The sequence below is a fragment of the Drosophila kikkawai genome, chromosome 3R (genome assembly GCF_030179895.1).
Source record: "Drosophila kikkawai strain 14028-0561.14 chromosome 3R, DkikHiC1v2, whole genome shotgun sequence".
Taxonomy (NCBI): domain Eukaryota; kingdom Metazoa; phylum Arthropoda; class Insecta; order Diptera; family Drosophilidae; genus Drosophila; species Drosophila kikkawai.
In genome coordinates this window covers 4,532,759-4,545,800 of record NC_091731.1, presented here as the reverse complement: position 1 = coordinate 4,545,800, position 13,042 = coordinate 4,532,759, and positions in this window count along the sequence as shown.

Below are 13,042 nucleotides of genomic sequence, written 5' to 3'. Positions count from 1 at the left end.
AAGAAAGAACCAGCATACCTATTTAAAAAATTAACATTTACTGCATCTAGAAGACTAAACAATCTAATTTGTATAAGGCCCAGATCGCTGACATCCGAAAGACAATTTTTTATTAATGCTATTAGATTATGGAATCAGCTACCCAACAACATTAAAAATATTAGCAATGCTACGCAATTCAAGGAAAAGGTACTCTCACAGTTTAAATAAGTCCCATAAATTAAATAAAATTACAGCGATTTAGGAATAGGATTAATATTAAGTTAAATTAACTACAAAATATACAAAATAATAATAATAATAATAATAAACTTTAAATTGTTAGATTAAGAATATCTTATGCACAAATTTTGTTTAGGTTTAAGCTTTATGACAGAATGTATTGTAACCCTTTGTGACTAGCGCTCTAATTTATAACTTTTAAACTTGTAGCGTTAGGAAGGCAAATAAAATCAAAATCAAAATCAACAAGAAAGGAAGCTAACTTCGGCACGCGGAAGTTTGTATACCCTTGCAGATTGGTTTTTAGATTTATATTATAAATTATAATGACGAAAACAGACACAAAACAGAGTTTCATTACATTTTACCTATACTTATTATGTTTACAGTTTGACAATTACAGTTTTACATTCCCAGCTTTATATATTTTATAAATTTACCGATCGCTTCTATGGCAGCTATAAGATATAGTTGTCCGATTCTTATGAAATTTATACCAAAATTCTAGAATAATAAAAAAAGCTTATATCTCAAAGTAGATAAAAATACGTTGAAAAACAACGAAGCTATAATTTTATTCCTATTAATTTCCCGATCGTTCCTATGGCAGCTATATCATATAGTCGTCCGATTTTCATAAAATTTGTACCAAAGTTCAGAAATAATATAAGATGGTCATATGTAAAAAATAGTGCAAATATGTTGAAAAACAGCCAAGTAATAATTTTTTTTCTAAAAATTTATCGAACATTTGTATGGCAGCTATATGATATAGTCGCCCGATCCGGCCCGTTCCGACATATATAGCAGTGAGAGTATATAGAAGACTATATGCAAAGTTTCATTCAGATAGCTTTAAAACTGAGGGACTAGTTTGCGTAGAAACAGACAGACGGACAGACGGACAGACAGACAGACGGACAGACGGACAGACGGACATGGCTAGATCGACTCGGCTGTTGATGCTGATCAAGAATATGTATACTTTATAGGGTCGGAAACGTCTCCTTCACTGCGTTGCAAACTTCTGACTGAAATTATAATACCCTGCAAGGGTATAAAAACGGCCATCGCAGTGGCTGCCCCGCTGCCTGGCTTTTTTGGTATTCTATTGAGAGCGTGGAATAGCCCCAATAAATCAATGATGGGTCCCCTATATCTGTTATTCTTTTCCTTATCGCCTACAATTCCCTAACTAATTTTATATTCATACCCTGACGACTTCCACCTAATACTGCAACATAATCGAAATAACAATCTGCAAAGTTGACCTCACATCTCTTTTCCATCAAATCGGAGAATGTGGCTCTAACTAACTTCAAGAAAATACAACTGCAACACAACCACCCTCATCCAAATTGTAAACTCCATTCTCATCTCAAAAATTGACTTCTGCCTACCTATATACGGGAAAGCTCCTACCTCCATTTTAAACTGCCTTAAATCGACCCAAAACTCAGCTATTAGAGCAGCCCTCGGGGCATTGCGAACAACTCCTATAAATAACCTGCTAATTGAAGCTAAAATTAATAACATACACTAGAAAACAGATGCAATATTTTATTAAAAACTCCCACAAATTCATTTACACAGACGGCTCTAAGGCCAATGACACTGTGAGCTACAGTGTTTCCAATAATACTGACATAATCAAATCTGGACTCCCAGTACTCCTCCGTCCTCTCTAGTGAATTGATTGCAATCCATGAAGCTCTCAAAATTGGGATCACCTGGCAAATATGCTATATGCTCCGATTCCCTATTCTCCATTAATTCCATATCAAACGTAAACAATTACTCTTACTACCCCAATAAAATATTGGGTGTACAAGTAGAAAACCGCCGTTTTCGGCTAGGTGGTGCCATCCTCACAAAACGGTGAGAAATTTTGATCGGGAACGCCAAATGGCGAGCTAAAATATCGGTCAACAACTCTACACTCGTTCGTGTATTCTTATTGTCTATCATTTTGTTGATGCACGAAAATGTCGAAATTCGAACCGAATAAGCGACATTTGCGGGAGATTTTGCTTTTCGCGTTCAATTCAAAAAAATCGGCAGCTGAAGCGCGTCGAATGATCGTAGAAACTTATGATGAGTCGTGTATAAGTGAAAAAACGTGTCGAGAATGGTTTACAAAGTTGAAAAATGGCGAGTATGACGTGGAAGGCATGGATCGACCGGGTCCTGTGAAAAAAAAACCACACAAATAACGCCTAATATTCACAGACTTCAACACCAAAGACATCACACAACTCCTTAACAAACACTATACTGGCAAACTGAATAGTCTTCAAAGACAAACTAGCTACTGGTACAAACAGATCTTACTAAACACCCCAACAAACTTCCCTTTCGAAACCACAAACCTCAACAGACAACAAAAAATTATAATTAATAGGCTACGACAAGGACACACACAAGTCACAAACGACATCACTGCACTTTCCAACATCAGAACCTTTTTCTTTTTTAACGAAAACACAATCCATCTTCTAGGGAATCCAACAGAAGCAAACTCCAACAAAATAATTTACTTTCTTCACATAACCAATCTTATTCACAACATTTCATTTATATCTTCAACATGTAACATAAACACTTCTTTTGTTAATACACAGTCGAGCGGTAGGCCATGCTCGTTAATCCTGTTAACTGTCAAGGAATTCGAACCAAAGAAAGAGAAAAAGAGGACAGTAGGAATTACTCTTCCTAGGCCCGATTTGACCACTGCGCCTTATACGTCTGTTAATTCCGTTCCAAAAAACTAACCAACTTCCTTTGAATCTCCTATCAGAATGCAAGAGGCTTTCGCAGTAAGCTTCCTAAATTGTATTCTGATAGTGCCATAATTTGCTTCAAAAAATATCATGTTCACAAAGGATTCAGAATCTGCAATAGAATCAATTTTAAGATTTTTTTGTAGAAGATATAAGCATTCAAAATTGAACTTTCTTTCGTGTTTTGCATCATAAAACAACAAGAAAGGAAGCTAACTTCGGCACACCGAAGGGTAAGGTTAATTCGGTGCAAAAAAGGCCACTTTTTGATAAATTTTGTATTGAAAAATATATAGAGGTAGAGAAGTTATAGGGAATCTCCCGAGTCGCCTCCAAAAAAAGTTGTTTTGCGGTGTACATCCTAACAGTCCACAGGATCATCCGATCTAAAAAAATTATACCTCATTCGTTAAAGAATAAGTGTCCCGAGGTATTCAGGAAGCGTTTTTTTTTTTAGTTTTTTTTGATTTTTAAGAAAATTTGAAAGTCAACAACCCGATTTTTGACTAAAAAAAAAACGTTATTTCTTAATTTAAAAATATATAAAAATTAAAAATTTAAAAAAAGGCCGACCTGAATACCTGAGGAATTAGTTAAAGAATGTGTGTGCCAAATTTCAAATCGATCGGTCCAGTAGTTTTTCTGTAATCGTGTACACCGATTTGAAAAATTGAATTTTTCAGGAGAGCGCTTTAAAATTTGTGATTCTCATGCATTTAACACCAACCGACCTTCGTTCAACTCTGCATAACTGCGTCAATTTTCCCATGATCGATGTAAAACTTGGACACAACATTCTTAAGATATTAAACCTTAAAAATAAAAAATAAAAAAAAAATTACGAAAAAAAAAATGAAATACCTTACAAAGCTAAATGAGAAAAGGCGCTACTGTGCGAAAAGACGCGCGAACTTACGACGACGACGATTAAGATTAAAACCTATTACAAACTATTCTAAAATACGTGTGAACTAGAGAACGGCAGCAAACCACCGGATCAACCGGACCACCGGATAAACACCGAGTATTTTTGACACCCGAGTTCTTTTTCGGCAACGAGAATAGGGTGCGAGTAAACACTCGACAATAATTCTCGTTTATTTGTGCACACGAGCGTAGTTCGTCTGCGAATCTGATTTTGATTCGGTGTGTGTGTTGAAGTTGAGCGAGAAATGCTCGTAAGTGAAGTGAGTAACAGCAAGAACACAATACTCGAGCCTAAAACAACACCCGGTGACTAGATGCTCTCGTTTATTTTTGTGATTCCTTTTGCAATCTGGTACAACCAAAATTCATTTAAGTAAATTAAAAATACAGTATACATTTCCTAATTTCTTGTTCTTTTAATTAACCAAAAATAATAACATACATATGGTACATAGTTCATTCTATATTTCGTTTCAGTTTCAATTTGATATTTTAGTTCTTATAATTTCATTACATTTTTTGTTTAATTTTGTTGGAGGGGGGTGGCTTTAATCTGAAATGCACTCGATGAATAATAACACGAAGGACTTTCGGGTTTTGCGCGACGTTCGTCGGATGTCTTTATTGAATCGTAGGTAAATCGGTACTGACTATACAAAAGAAACTAAAGCTAGGGAGAGCGGATTGGAAGCTCTTTGGACTGGAAGTCCGGAGGAAGAGGGAGAGAAAAGGAGATGTACGGGATCACACTGCCTCCCGAAATTAAACGCCTTTCTAGCGTGAACATTTGATGCAATTGATGCCCTCTATTTGCCGTCAATTTCCAGTGCATTTCTCGAAAATGCGTGTCATAAATTTTGGAGTAATCTCCTAGCTTGCACCCCAACGATTCCTCCCATACCGCTGGTTTTTCTAGACATTTTGGTGCCCTAATAAATTTCACGCCATCGACGTGTTTACGGCACACGTGGCAAAAAATCATGTTGCACAAGGGTTAATTTGTAAAAAAATCGTCCGTAGCCAACCTTTCAACACAAAAGCCGAACAAGCACTGAAGCGAAACCCGAGTGCTTTGACTGCCGAATAGACTACCTACTATGATTGTATCATGATCCTGTCCACACGACTGGCATCGGTCGCTACTTCGACAGGATCCTCCGGAATGGTGGTGGGCCAGGCAGTTGACGCAGTACTTCCTGTCGATGACTGTCTGGAGCCGTTTCTTCGCATCAAGCCGGAGGAAACGGTGGCACTTCCGAAGAGGATGGTTCCCTTGGCAGACTCGGCATTGGTAGGATAAAATACCTCGGGAACGTCTGCTCTTGCTGTCGTCGTACGGAACCCAGTAATTGGAATCGGCAGAAGTGGTCACTCGTGTGGAGAACGAGGAAATTCTTTGGATGGGTGCGGGAATTTGTGGTGCGTCATCACGAGGATTCGGAACACTGGATGAAGTGTTGCTTGGATGCAACATTGTGTGATGCCGACCGTGACAAATAAGACAGTTGTGGGCGCTTGTGCAATTACGTAGTGGATGACCGCTTGCAAAGCAATTTAAGCACAACTGCTTTTTCTCAATGTATGAAGTACGATCTTCTATCGTCATTTGGAGGAAGCGTGGACATTTACGCACGGGATGGTTCTCTGCAGAACACAAATCGCATCTTTTGGATAAGTGAACAATCCGCGTACTAAAGGATTGTAGTACTCGCGGTGCCACGATGGATTTTTTCGGGTTGGACGGACTGAGGCGTATCGTAGGAGGTTGGATAGAATTTATAGATTCCAGAGTTCTATGGCGCTCAGTAAGGAAAGAATCTAATTCTAGCCACGTCGGAATTTCGGTTTTATTTGGTAAGGACTGCTCCCATAATGAGAGCGTCAGCTTTGGAAGCTTCGTGGAACACAAATAAACCAATAGACAATCCCAATTATCCGTAGGAAGGCCGGACAGAGTTAGGGATGTGAGGCAATTTTGAATTGTATTTTGCATCTCCTTCAAGGCTGCCGAGGACTCACGTTCAATGGACTGAATGTTCAACAATTTCCTCAGTTGGCTTTTGACCAACGCGCGTTTATTTTCGAAACGCTCAGATAGGTTTTTCCATGCTGAGCGGAAACCGTCGTTGGTCAGTGGCGAATTTGAAACTATGGAATGAGCTTCACCACTCGTCTTGGCATTTAAATAGAACAATTTTTCTACAGGGGTCAGGTTAGGATTGTCGATATAGACCGCTGTGAAAAGGTCCCGGAAAGTCGGCCAGCGAAGATAATCGCCCGAGAAAACTTCCGTTTCGCACGGAGGAAGCCGACAGCCAGACGGAAAGGAATTTTGGGGCGCAGGAGGTTGGACTGGAGACGATTTGGAGGAGATCGTATCGATCTGTTCCATGAGCTGGGCGGCACACCGTCCGTAAATAAAATAGGAGTAGTCGTATTTTGCCTTAAGAGTAGGCAAGGTGTCCTCCGCGCTCTCTAACCCAACTGAAATCAGCTCTGAACAATCTTCGTACTCTTTCTCGACCTTATCCCATAGCGCTCGAACTTGGTCGAGATGGATTTGGCAAGAGTACTTGGATGGAGTGGGTGCTGCTGGATTGCAGACTCGGGACTCGAAGTGACTTAGACGGTCACAGATCAAAGTAAATTTGTCTAAAATTGAAGGATCCATTCTGGATATTTCTTTATAATTTTTACTATAAATAGGTATATATTACAAAATAATTTATAGGTCGAAGTTGGATTGGGAATTTAGGAACCAATCGGACTCGTAATAATTATTTTCGAAATAATTATTATTTGTGGAAAATTGTATTTTTCTCGTATGGAATTTAAATCGAGAATGTTTGAATTAAATACGGAATTACGAAAATACGGCCACACTAATGCGGATATGGAAGCACACTTGGATTTCTAATTTAATCGGTTAGTTGAAATTTGTCTGGTCTTATTTGATTGACCGGTGCTGTATTTCGGAACCAATACGTGTGTGTGTATATTTGTGCACTTGTCGTATGCAAGTGCAAAATAGCGGAGATAAGGAGAGGCGGAAACAATTGCCAAATATTGGAGCGTCGACTTGCAGACGATTATGTATGTACATATGTATATTACTTAGGTGGAGTTCAGCTCAGGATAGAGCAAGGGTGGAAATAAACAAATATATGTACGAATTAAATAATTTTATAATTGTAGTAGCTGCGGACAGTAATTTTAGCATGTAGGTATGTAGTACGTTTAGGAATATTCATATATTGGGTTATATATTTATATATTATGTTTCGGAGTGAAGTGGACTGTATTTGTAGTTTTTCTTTCTTATGTGGATATATTTATGTATACTTAGAAGTTGAGGAAGTAGTAGGAGATCAGTAGTGTGTACTGTAGTGGAAATATATGTACGTATGTACATATATTAATGTAAATAAATGCAATGCGGAACACAGCGAACGTAAAGGAATTTAAAACAATTCGGAACTGAAAGTTTCACTGTGGCTTAGGCATTCATTTAAACAAACACTTTCGGAATTTTGGAACCCGTAGATCAGGTATAGAAATTATTTGGATATAATTTCTCGATTTGGGGAAATGTCAATGTTGACAGCGATCATAGTCTTATGGAGTGGACTGTATTGAATATGTATGTAAATGTAAATAAATGTTAGCGGGAACACAGTTAACGAAGAGGAATTGAGAACTATTGGAATTAAATTCTCACTGTGGCTATTGCATTTATTTAAACACACTTTTGGGATTTCGGCACAGAAATTTGACACAAGTGTAGAAAATTTGGAAACCGAATTATTTTGAATTTGGAATTGGAAGTTATTATGCTGCCGTGTGTCGGATCAATCGTACTTAGGATTTAGACAGTAATCATACAGAGAAGTTAGACGAATTGAGCTTCGCAAAACCTAACTGTATGACCGGCAGCAATAATGTATTAAAACTTATCTTGTGCGGTGTTAAAGCCACCGGAGCTTCTGGGGGATGAAATCCGGCTCGAAGGACCAAATGTTGGAGGGGGGCGGCTTTAAGCTGAAATGCACTCGATAAATAATAACACGTAGGACTCGTCGGGGTTTTACGCGACGTGCGTCGGGATGTTTGTTGAGTAAAATGAAATTGGATAGCAATATAAAAAAGAAACTACTGCTAGGGAGAGCGGATTGGAAGCTCTAGGACTGGAAGTCCGGAGGAACAGGGAGAGAAAAGGAGAGCGTCCGGGATCACACTGCCTCCCGAAATTGAGCGCCTTTCTGGCGTGAACATACGGGATCACACTGCCTCCCGAAATTAAACGCCTTTCTGGCGTGAACAAATTTCTTCTTCCTTTTCATTTGTTCTGTTCTTAAAATTCGAAAATATTCATAGTTTTTAAAAAGGAGTGCAAAAATATTATACTTGTCACGTCCGTTGACAAGAGCGAGAAAAGTGCGATTATCGTCGTGAACACAAAGTAAAAAAACCGAATGCTTAGCGAACGAGTGGGTAAAGCACACAAAAACTACTCGGGTGACTTCAAAACACCCGAGTATTTTTTGTGTGCTTTACCCACTCGCTCGTTTACTTATGTGTGCTTCAACTACTCGCTCGTGAGTGCCACCGGCACCGAGCAACGAAAAGTACCGGGTGTAAAATGCATAAAAACAATCGCTGAAAACGTAATCGGGTACTCGGTAGACATGCCACTCGTTATACTCTTGCAAGTGTATGTATGTGCGACTCGTTTACTTTATTTGCCGGTGGTAAGAAGCACCGGCAACAAAATTTTGACGAGTGGGAATAGAGTTGTCAAAAGAGGCACCCATGCCGTTCTTAAATACAATAATAAAACTTAAGGGGTTATATACCTTTTTGAGCGAAAAAATTTGGGGAAGTTTCGTTTTTTTTTCAGGTGTGCAGCAATTATTTTATGACACTGAAGTTATTATTTATTTATTATTTTATTTATGTTATGTTATTTTATTATTTATTTATGTTTTTATCGAAACAACAAGCGTTTGTTCTTTAAAAAATATAAATAACTACTAAGCCCGGCGAACTCCGTTACGCCACCTTCGGCAAATTATCCGTTTAATTGAGGTGCTCTTTGGTAAACCATATTTTTTGTGATGTGTTGTGGTTAATGGAATTATCTAGAGACCAAATAGCCTTTGGGATGCTAAAATCACCAAGAACTACTAATTAAGTGGTCCCTACCCGAAATTCTTTTAGAGACCAACTGAATAGCGGAAATATGGATTCAATAAATAGGAAGTTCCGACAATGGAGCAATATAGTCCGATCTAGCCGGTATACTGTGAACAGAGCTTTAAAAACTTCGGAGCTCAGAATCTCCGGCTTTAACCAGGTTTCTGTAAACACAACACTTGGGAAGCAAATGTGACACACAATTTAGGAAGCTTACTGCGAAAGTCTAGCATTTTGATAGGAGATACCAAGGAAGTTTGTTAGTTTTTTGGGACGGAATTGGAAGACGTAGAAGGCGCATTGGTCAAATCGGGCCTAGGAAGAGTAATTCACACTGTCCTTTTTTTCTCTTTTTTTTGCTTCGAATTCATAGACAATCACATGCTTTGGTCAGTTTTGGACAGAGCATAGTTTGTCAAAGAATTCCTCAGGAACATATATTTTGAAAGATGAAACTGTATCGTTGGTGGTATTGCCATAAGGGGTGTTTTCAAGGCAGGCTGATTATCCGCCTTACCATTTTCGGCCGGTAGTCCGGGCCTGACACCCTGGTAGGGATCTGGGGCTCTGAGAGGACAACTGTTGGGACCCTCCCGTGGACAAAACGGATATGGGCAACACCGGGGGCACGGTCTCACCCGCGACACCTTCGGATAACGAATCTTTTCTAGCACTCTATCTCAGGATTCTTGACATTTGTCCTGAGGTCGATGGTTACTGTTGCTGTTAGGAGCCTGCCACGCTGGTTGGGATCCTCTTAGATGCTGCACACCAGTTGATCTTCGTGTGCTCACGCGTTGTCTCAATCGGGCATTTTCCCTTACAACATTTCGTCTCTCCTCGCTCACGCGTCGTCTTAATCGGTCATATTCTCTTCTTGCATTTCGTCTTTCCTCGCTTAAGTTCTGTGAATACCCTTGTTGCTGGATTGCATGCCTTCTGCGGAGACCGATGTTCACACGTCGTGCTCTAGGCATTTTGGACTATAGGCAGAGCGGTTAATCCACATAATTTACACAGTTCAACTTACCACCCTAAATACAAATGCTGGTTTCCAATTGCACTGATATGAAACGAATAACTTATTTTTCTCAAAATTGAACACAATTTCGGTTTGTCATAAAATAAACTGAGTAGAGAATTATGGCATGCTATGTGTCAGTGTTGGCGCTTTATGCAAAAATGATTTTCCCGCTTTCTATTGCAATTTTTCCTGAATTTTCTTTACTGCAAAAAATCACAAATTCCGAGACCTTTCCAACGAATGCAAAACCGTGGAAATCGGTTCGTGCGTTCTGGAGTTATTTGATTTTTATATAATAGATTTACGAAGTTATGGCAATTCTATCGGAACCCTTTTTTTTTTTTTATAGCGGCTTACGGTAACCACGATGGAAGTCCAGCAGGTCAACTGACAAAAAAACTTAAAAATTTTTATTAGTATAGTATTATTTCCAGTTCGTGAACGATTATTTTCAAGAATATTTGGTTTTTTCTGCATACAGTAACGATTTTTCCAAAAAGTTGATTTTTCGAGTTCTAAAAATTTTATAAAAAAATTCTGATCTGCAAAATCAAAATTGGCGCATAGAAACTAAATCGTTCACGAACTCGGCACAATCATTACGAATAATTTAAAAAAAATGAAGAAGATCGATCAAATAGTTCTTGTGCAATCGCGGTCACAGCAAAGGCACTTTTGGAAAAACACGACTTTGAGATAATCGCATTCAAAGTTTTACGTTGAGTATATGCAACTATTGAAGTCGCGCCTCAAAACGCTGTTTTCCTATCGAACTATTATTCGGGTTAAACAGGAGGGGGCGGAATGGCCAAAACAAGTGGTCGTCCTTCTTTGAGGTGGTGGTCGTCGGAATCGTTGGGCTGGAGGCTGCTGAATCCCACAAGGAAGAAATGTCCAAAAATAGTAGGCGAGAGGGGGCAGCTTCGTTTCACTACACTTTATTGCTTGTTAAAACTAACTTAGATTACATGGAGAACAAGGCTGCAGGGACCGCGGAGTGGTGAGTTCGCTGCTGGAGAGCAGCGAAAGAGAGGGAGACGGGAAGAGCGGAGGACACAGTGAGCGGGAGCACAAGCTTGAGCGCAAGCGCTGGCCGCTTACACTGCCGCTCAAAACTTCACGCCTTTCTGGCGTGAACACGGATCTCTATGAAAATTTGAGAAAATGTTCTCTAGGGGATATAATTTAGGATTCAGCAAAAAAAAAAATCGTTTTTTTGAAAAAAAAAAAAGGTATATAACCCCTTAAAACTAGGTGGACTTCTTATTTAAAAGGAAACCAATCCCGCACTTCTTACCACAACACATCCATATTTTATTGCTGGCTTTTTTGACATTTCGCTGTCCCAAGTCAACCATGTACGAAACTCCTTTGAGCGATTGCTTGATCTTTGCTTTGTTTTTGATCCGGCAATAGTTAGTTTATTTATTTATTTCCGCCAACGGTCAACCTTAACTGGCAACTTAACTAAAACTTAACTAACTTAATTAACTGACATTGGTTGTGGACAGATAAAGAAGAAATGCTTTCTTAATTAAAGGCCTTGGTAGGCAAGGGTCCAGTCGCATATTTGGTGGAAGATTGTTGTAAAAGAAATAAGGCTCTATAAATGGGCTCATTTAAAGCATAATTCGTTCGACAAACAGACAAGAAAAATGGCTCAAATGTTCTTAAGTGCCTACTAGGAACAGAAAAATGTATACATCTAAGCAATGCAGGACAATCGATTTTGCACGAAATAATGTCGAAAATGACAAGTAAACTAGTAACGATTCTTTTGTCGTGTAGAGATGACAAGTGCATAAGACGACATTTAGCGGAATAGGATGGAACTGGTTTATGGAAATTTAGGGAATTAAGGGCAAAACAAAGTAACTTCTTCTGAATACGTTCCAGGCGGTGCGAATGAACGGATAAAGTCGGGTTCCAAATAAACGACGCGTACGCTTTATGATCCCATACATAGCATACGCTTTCGGAACGATATAGTTTATATGATGAATGCAGAGGAATTTAGCATCAAACATAACTCCCAAATCAAGTGCTTCTGTCTTGCAGGCAAGGAGGTAGGAATTGTTGAGCCTTTTGCTGTATGTGACAGTAAAACATTTGGACAGGTTTAAGGGCATCTTATTCCGAGAGCACCAATCTCCAAGTCTAGCCAAATCATCCTGAAGCATACTGCTATCTAGGACAGAACTTACAGACTTGAAAATTTTCAGATCATCGGCAAACAATAAAAATTCCGAGCTCTTAAAGCATTAGACAATGTCATTTATATATAAAATAAAAAGAAAAGGGCCCAAGGCACACCACTCTATACCAACGGCCATCTAAGTAAGATCTTATCCCATTGATGAATGGAAGCCAATTTTTTCGAGCTTAGCCAACAAAGCACTATCGCAGACCTTATCAAATGCTTTAGCAAAGTCAGTGTATACCACATCCACTAGCTTTTGTCTCGAAAAGGCATTAATGCAAAAATGGTTAAAAACAGCTAAGTTTGTGGTAGTCGAACGTCCTGGCGCAAAGCCATGCTGGTTAGGCCTGATGATGCTACCAGTGAGAAAGGCGAGCTGCTTAGCAACAATTCGTTCAAACATCTTAGATATATTGCTAAGCTTTGCAATTGGCCTGTAATTGGAGATGATATTTTTTTCCACCGGACTTAAAAATGGGAGTAACTGTAGCCAATTTCCATCTCTGAGTGAAAACACCGCTGGAGGAGGGATTTGTTGAAGATTATTATAAATCGCGAACTAGATAGATGCGTTAGAATTAAAGAAGAAAAAGAACGAGGAAACATTAGAAGATAACAAAAAAATATATGAGAGGAAAAAAAAAAAATAATATAACATAAATATGTAAAAAAAAATATCAAAAAAAAAAAAAATAC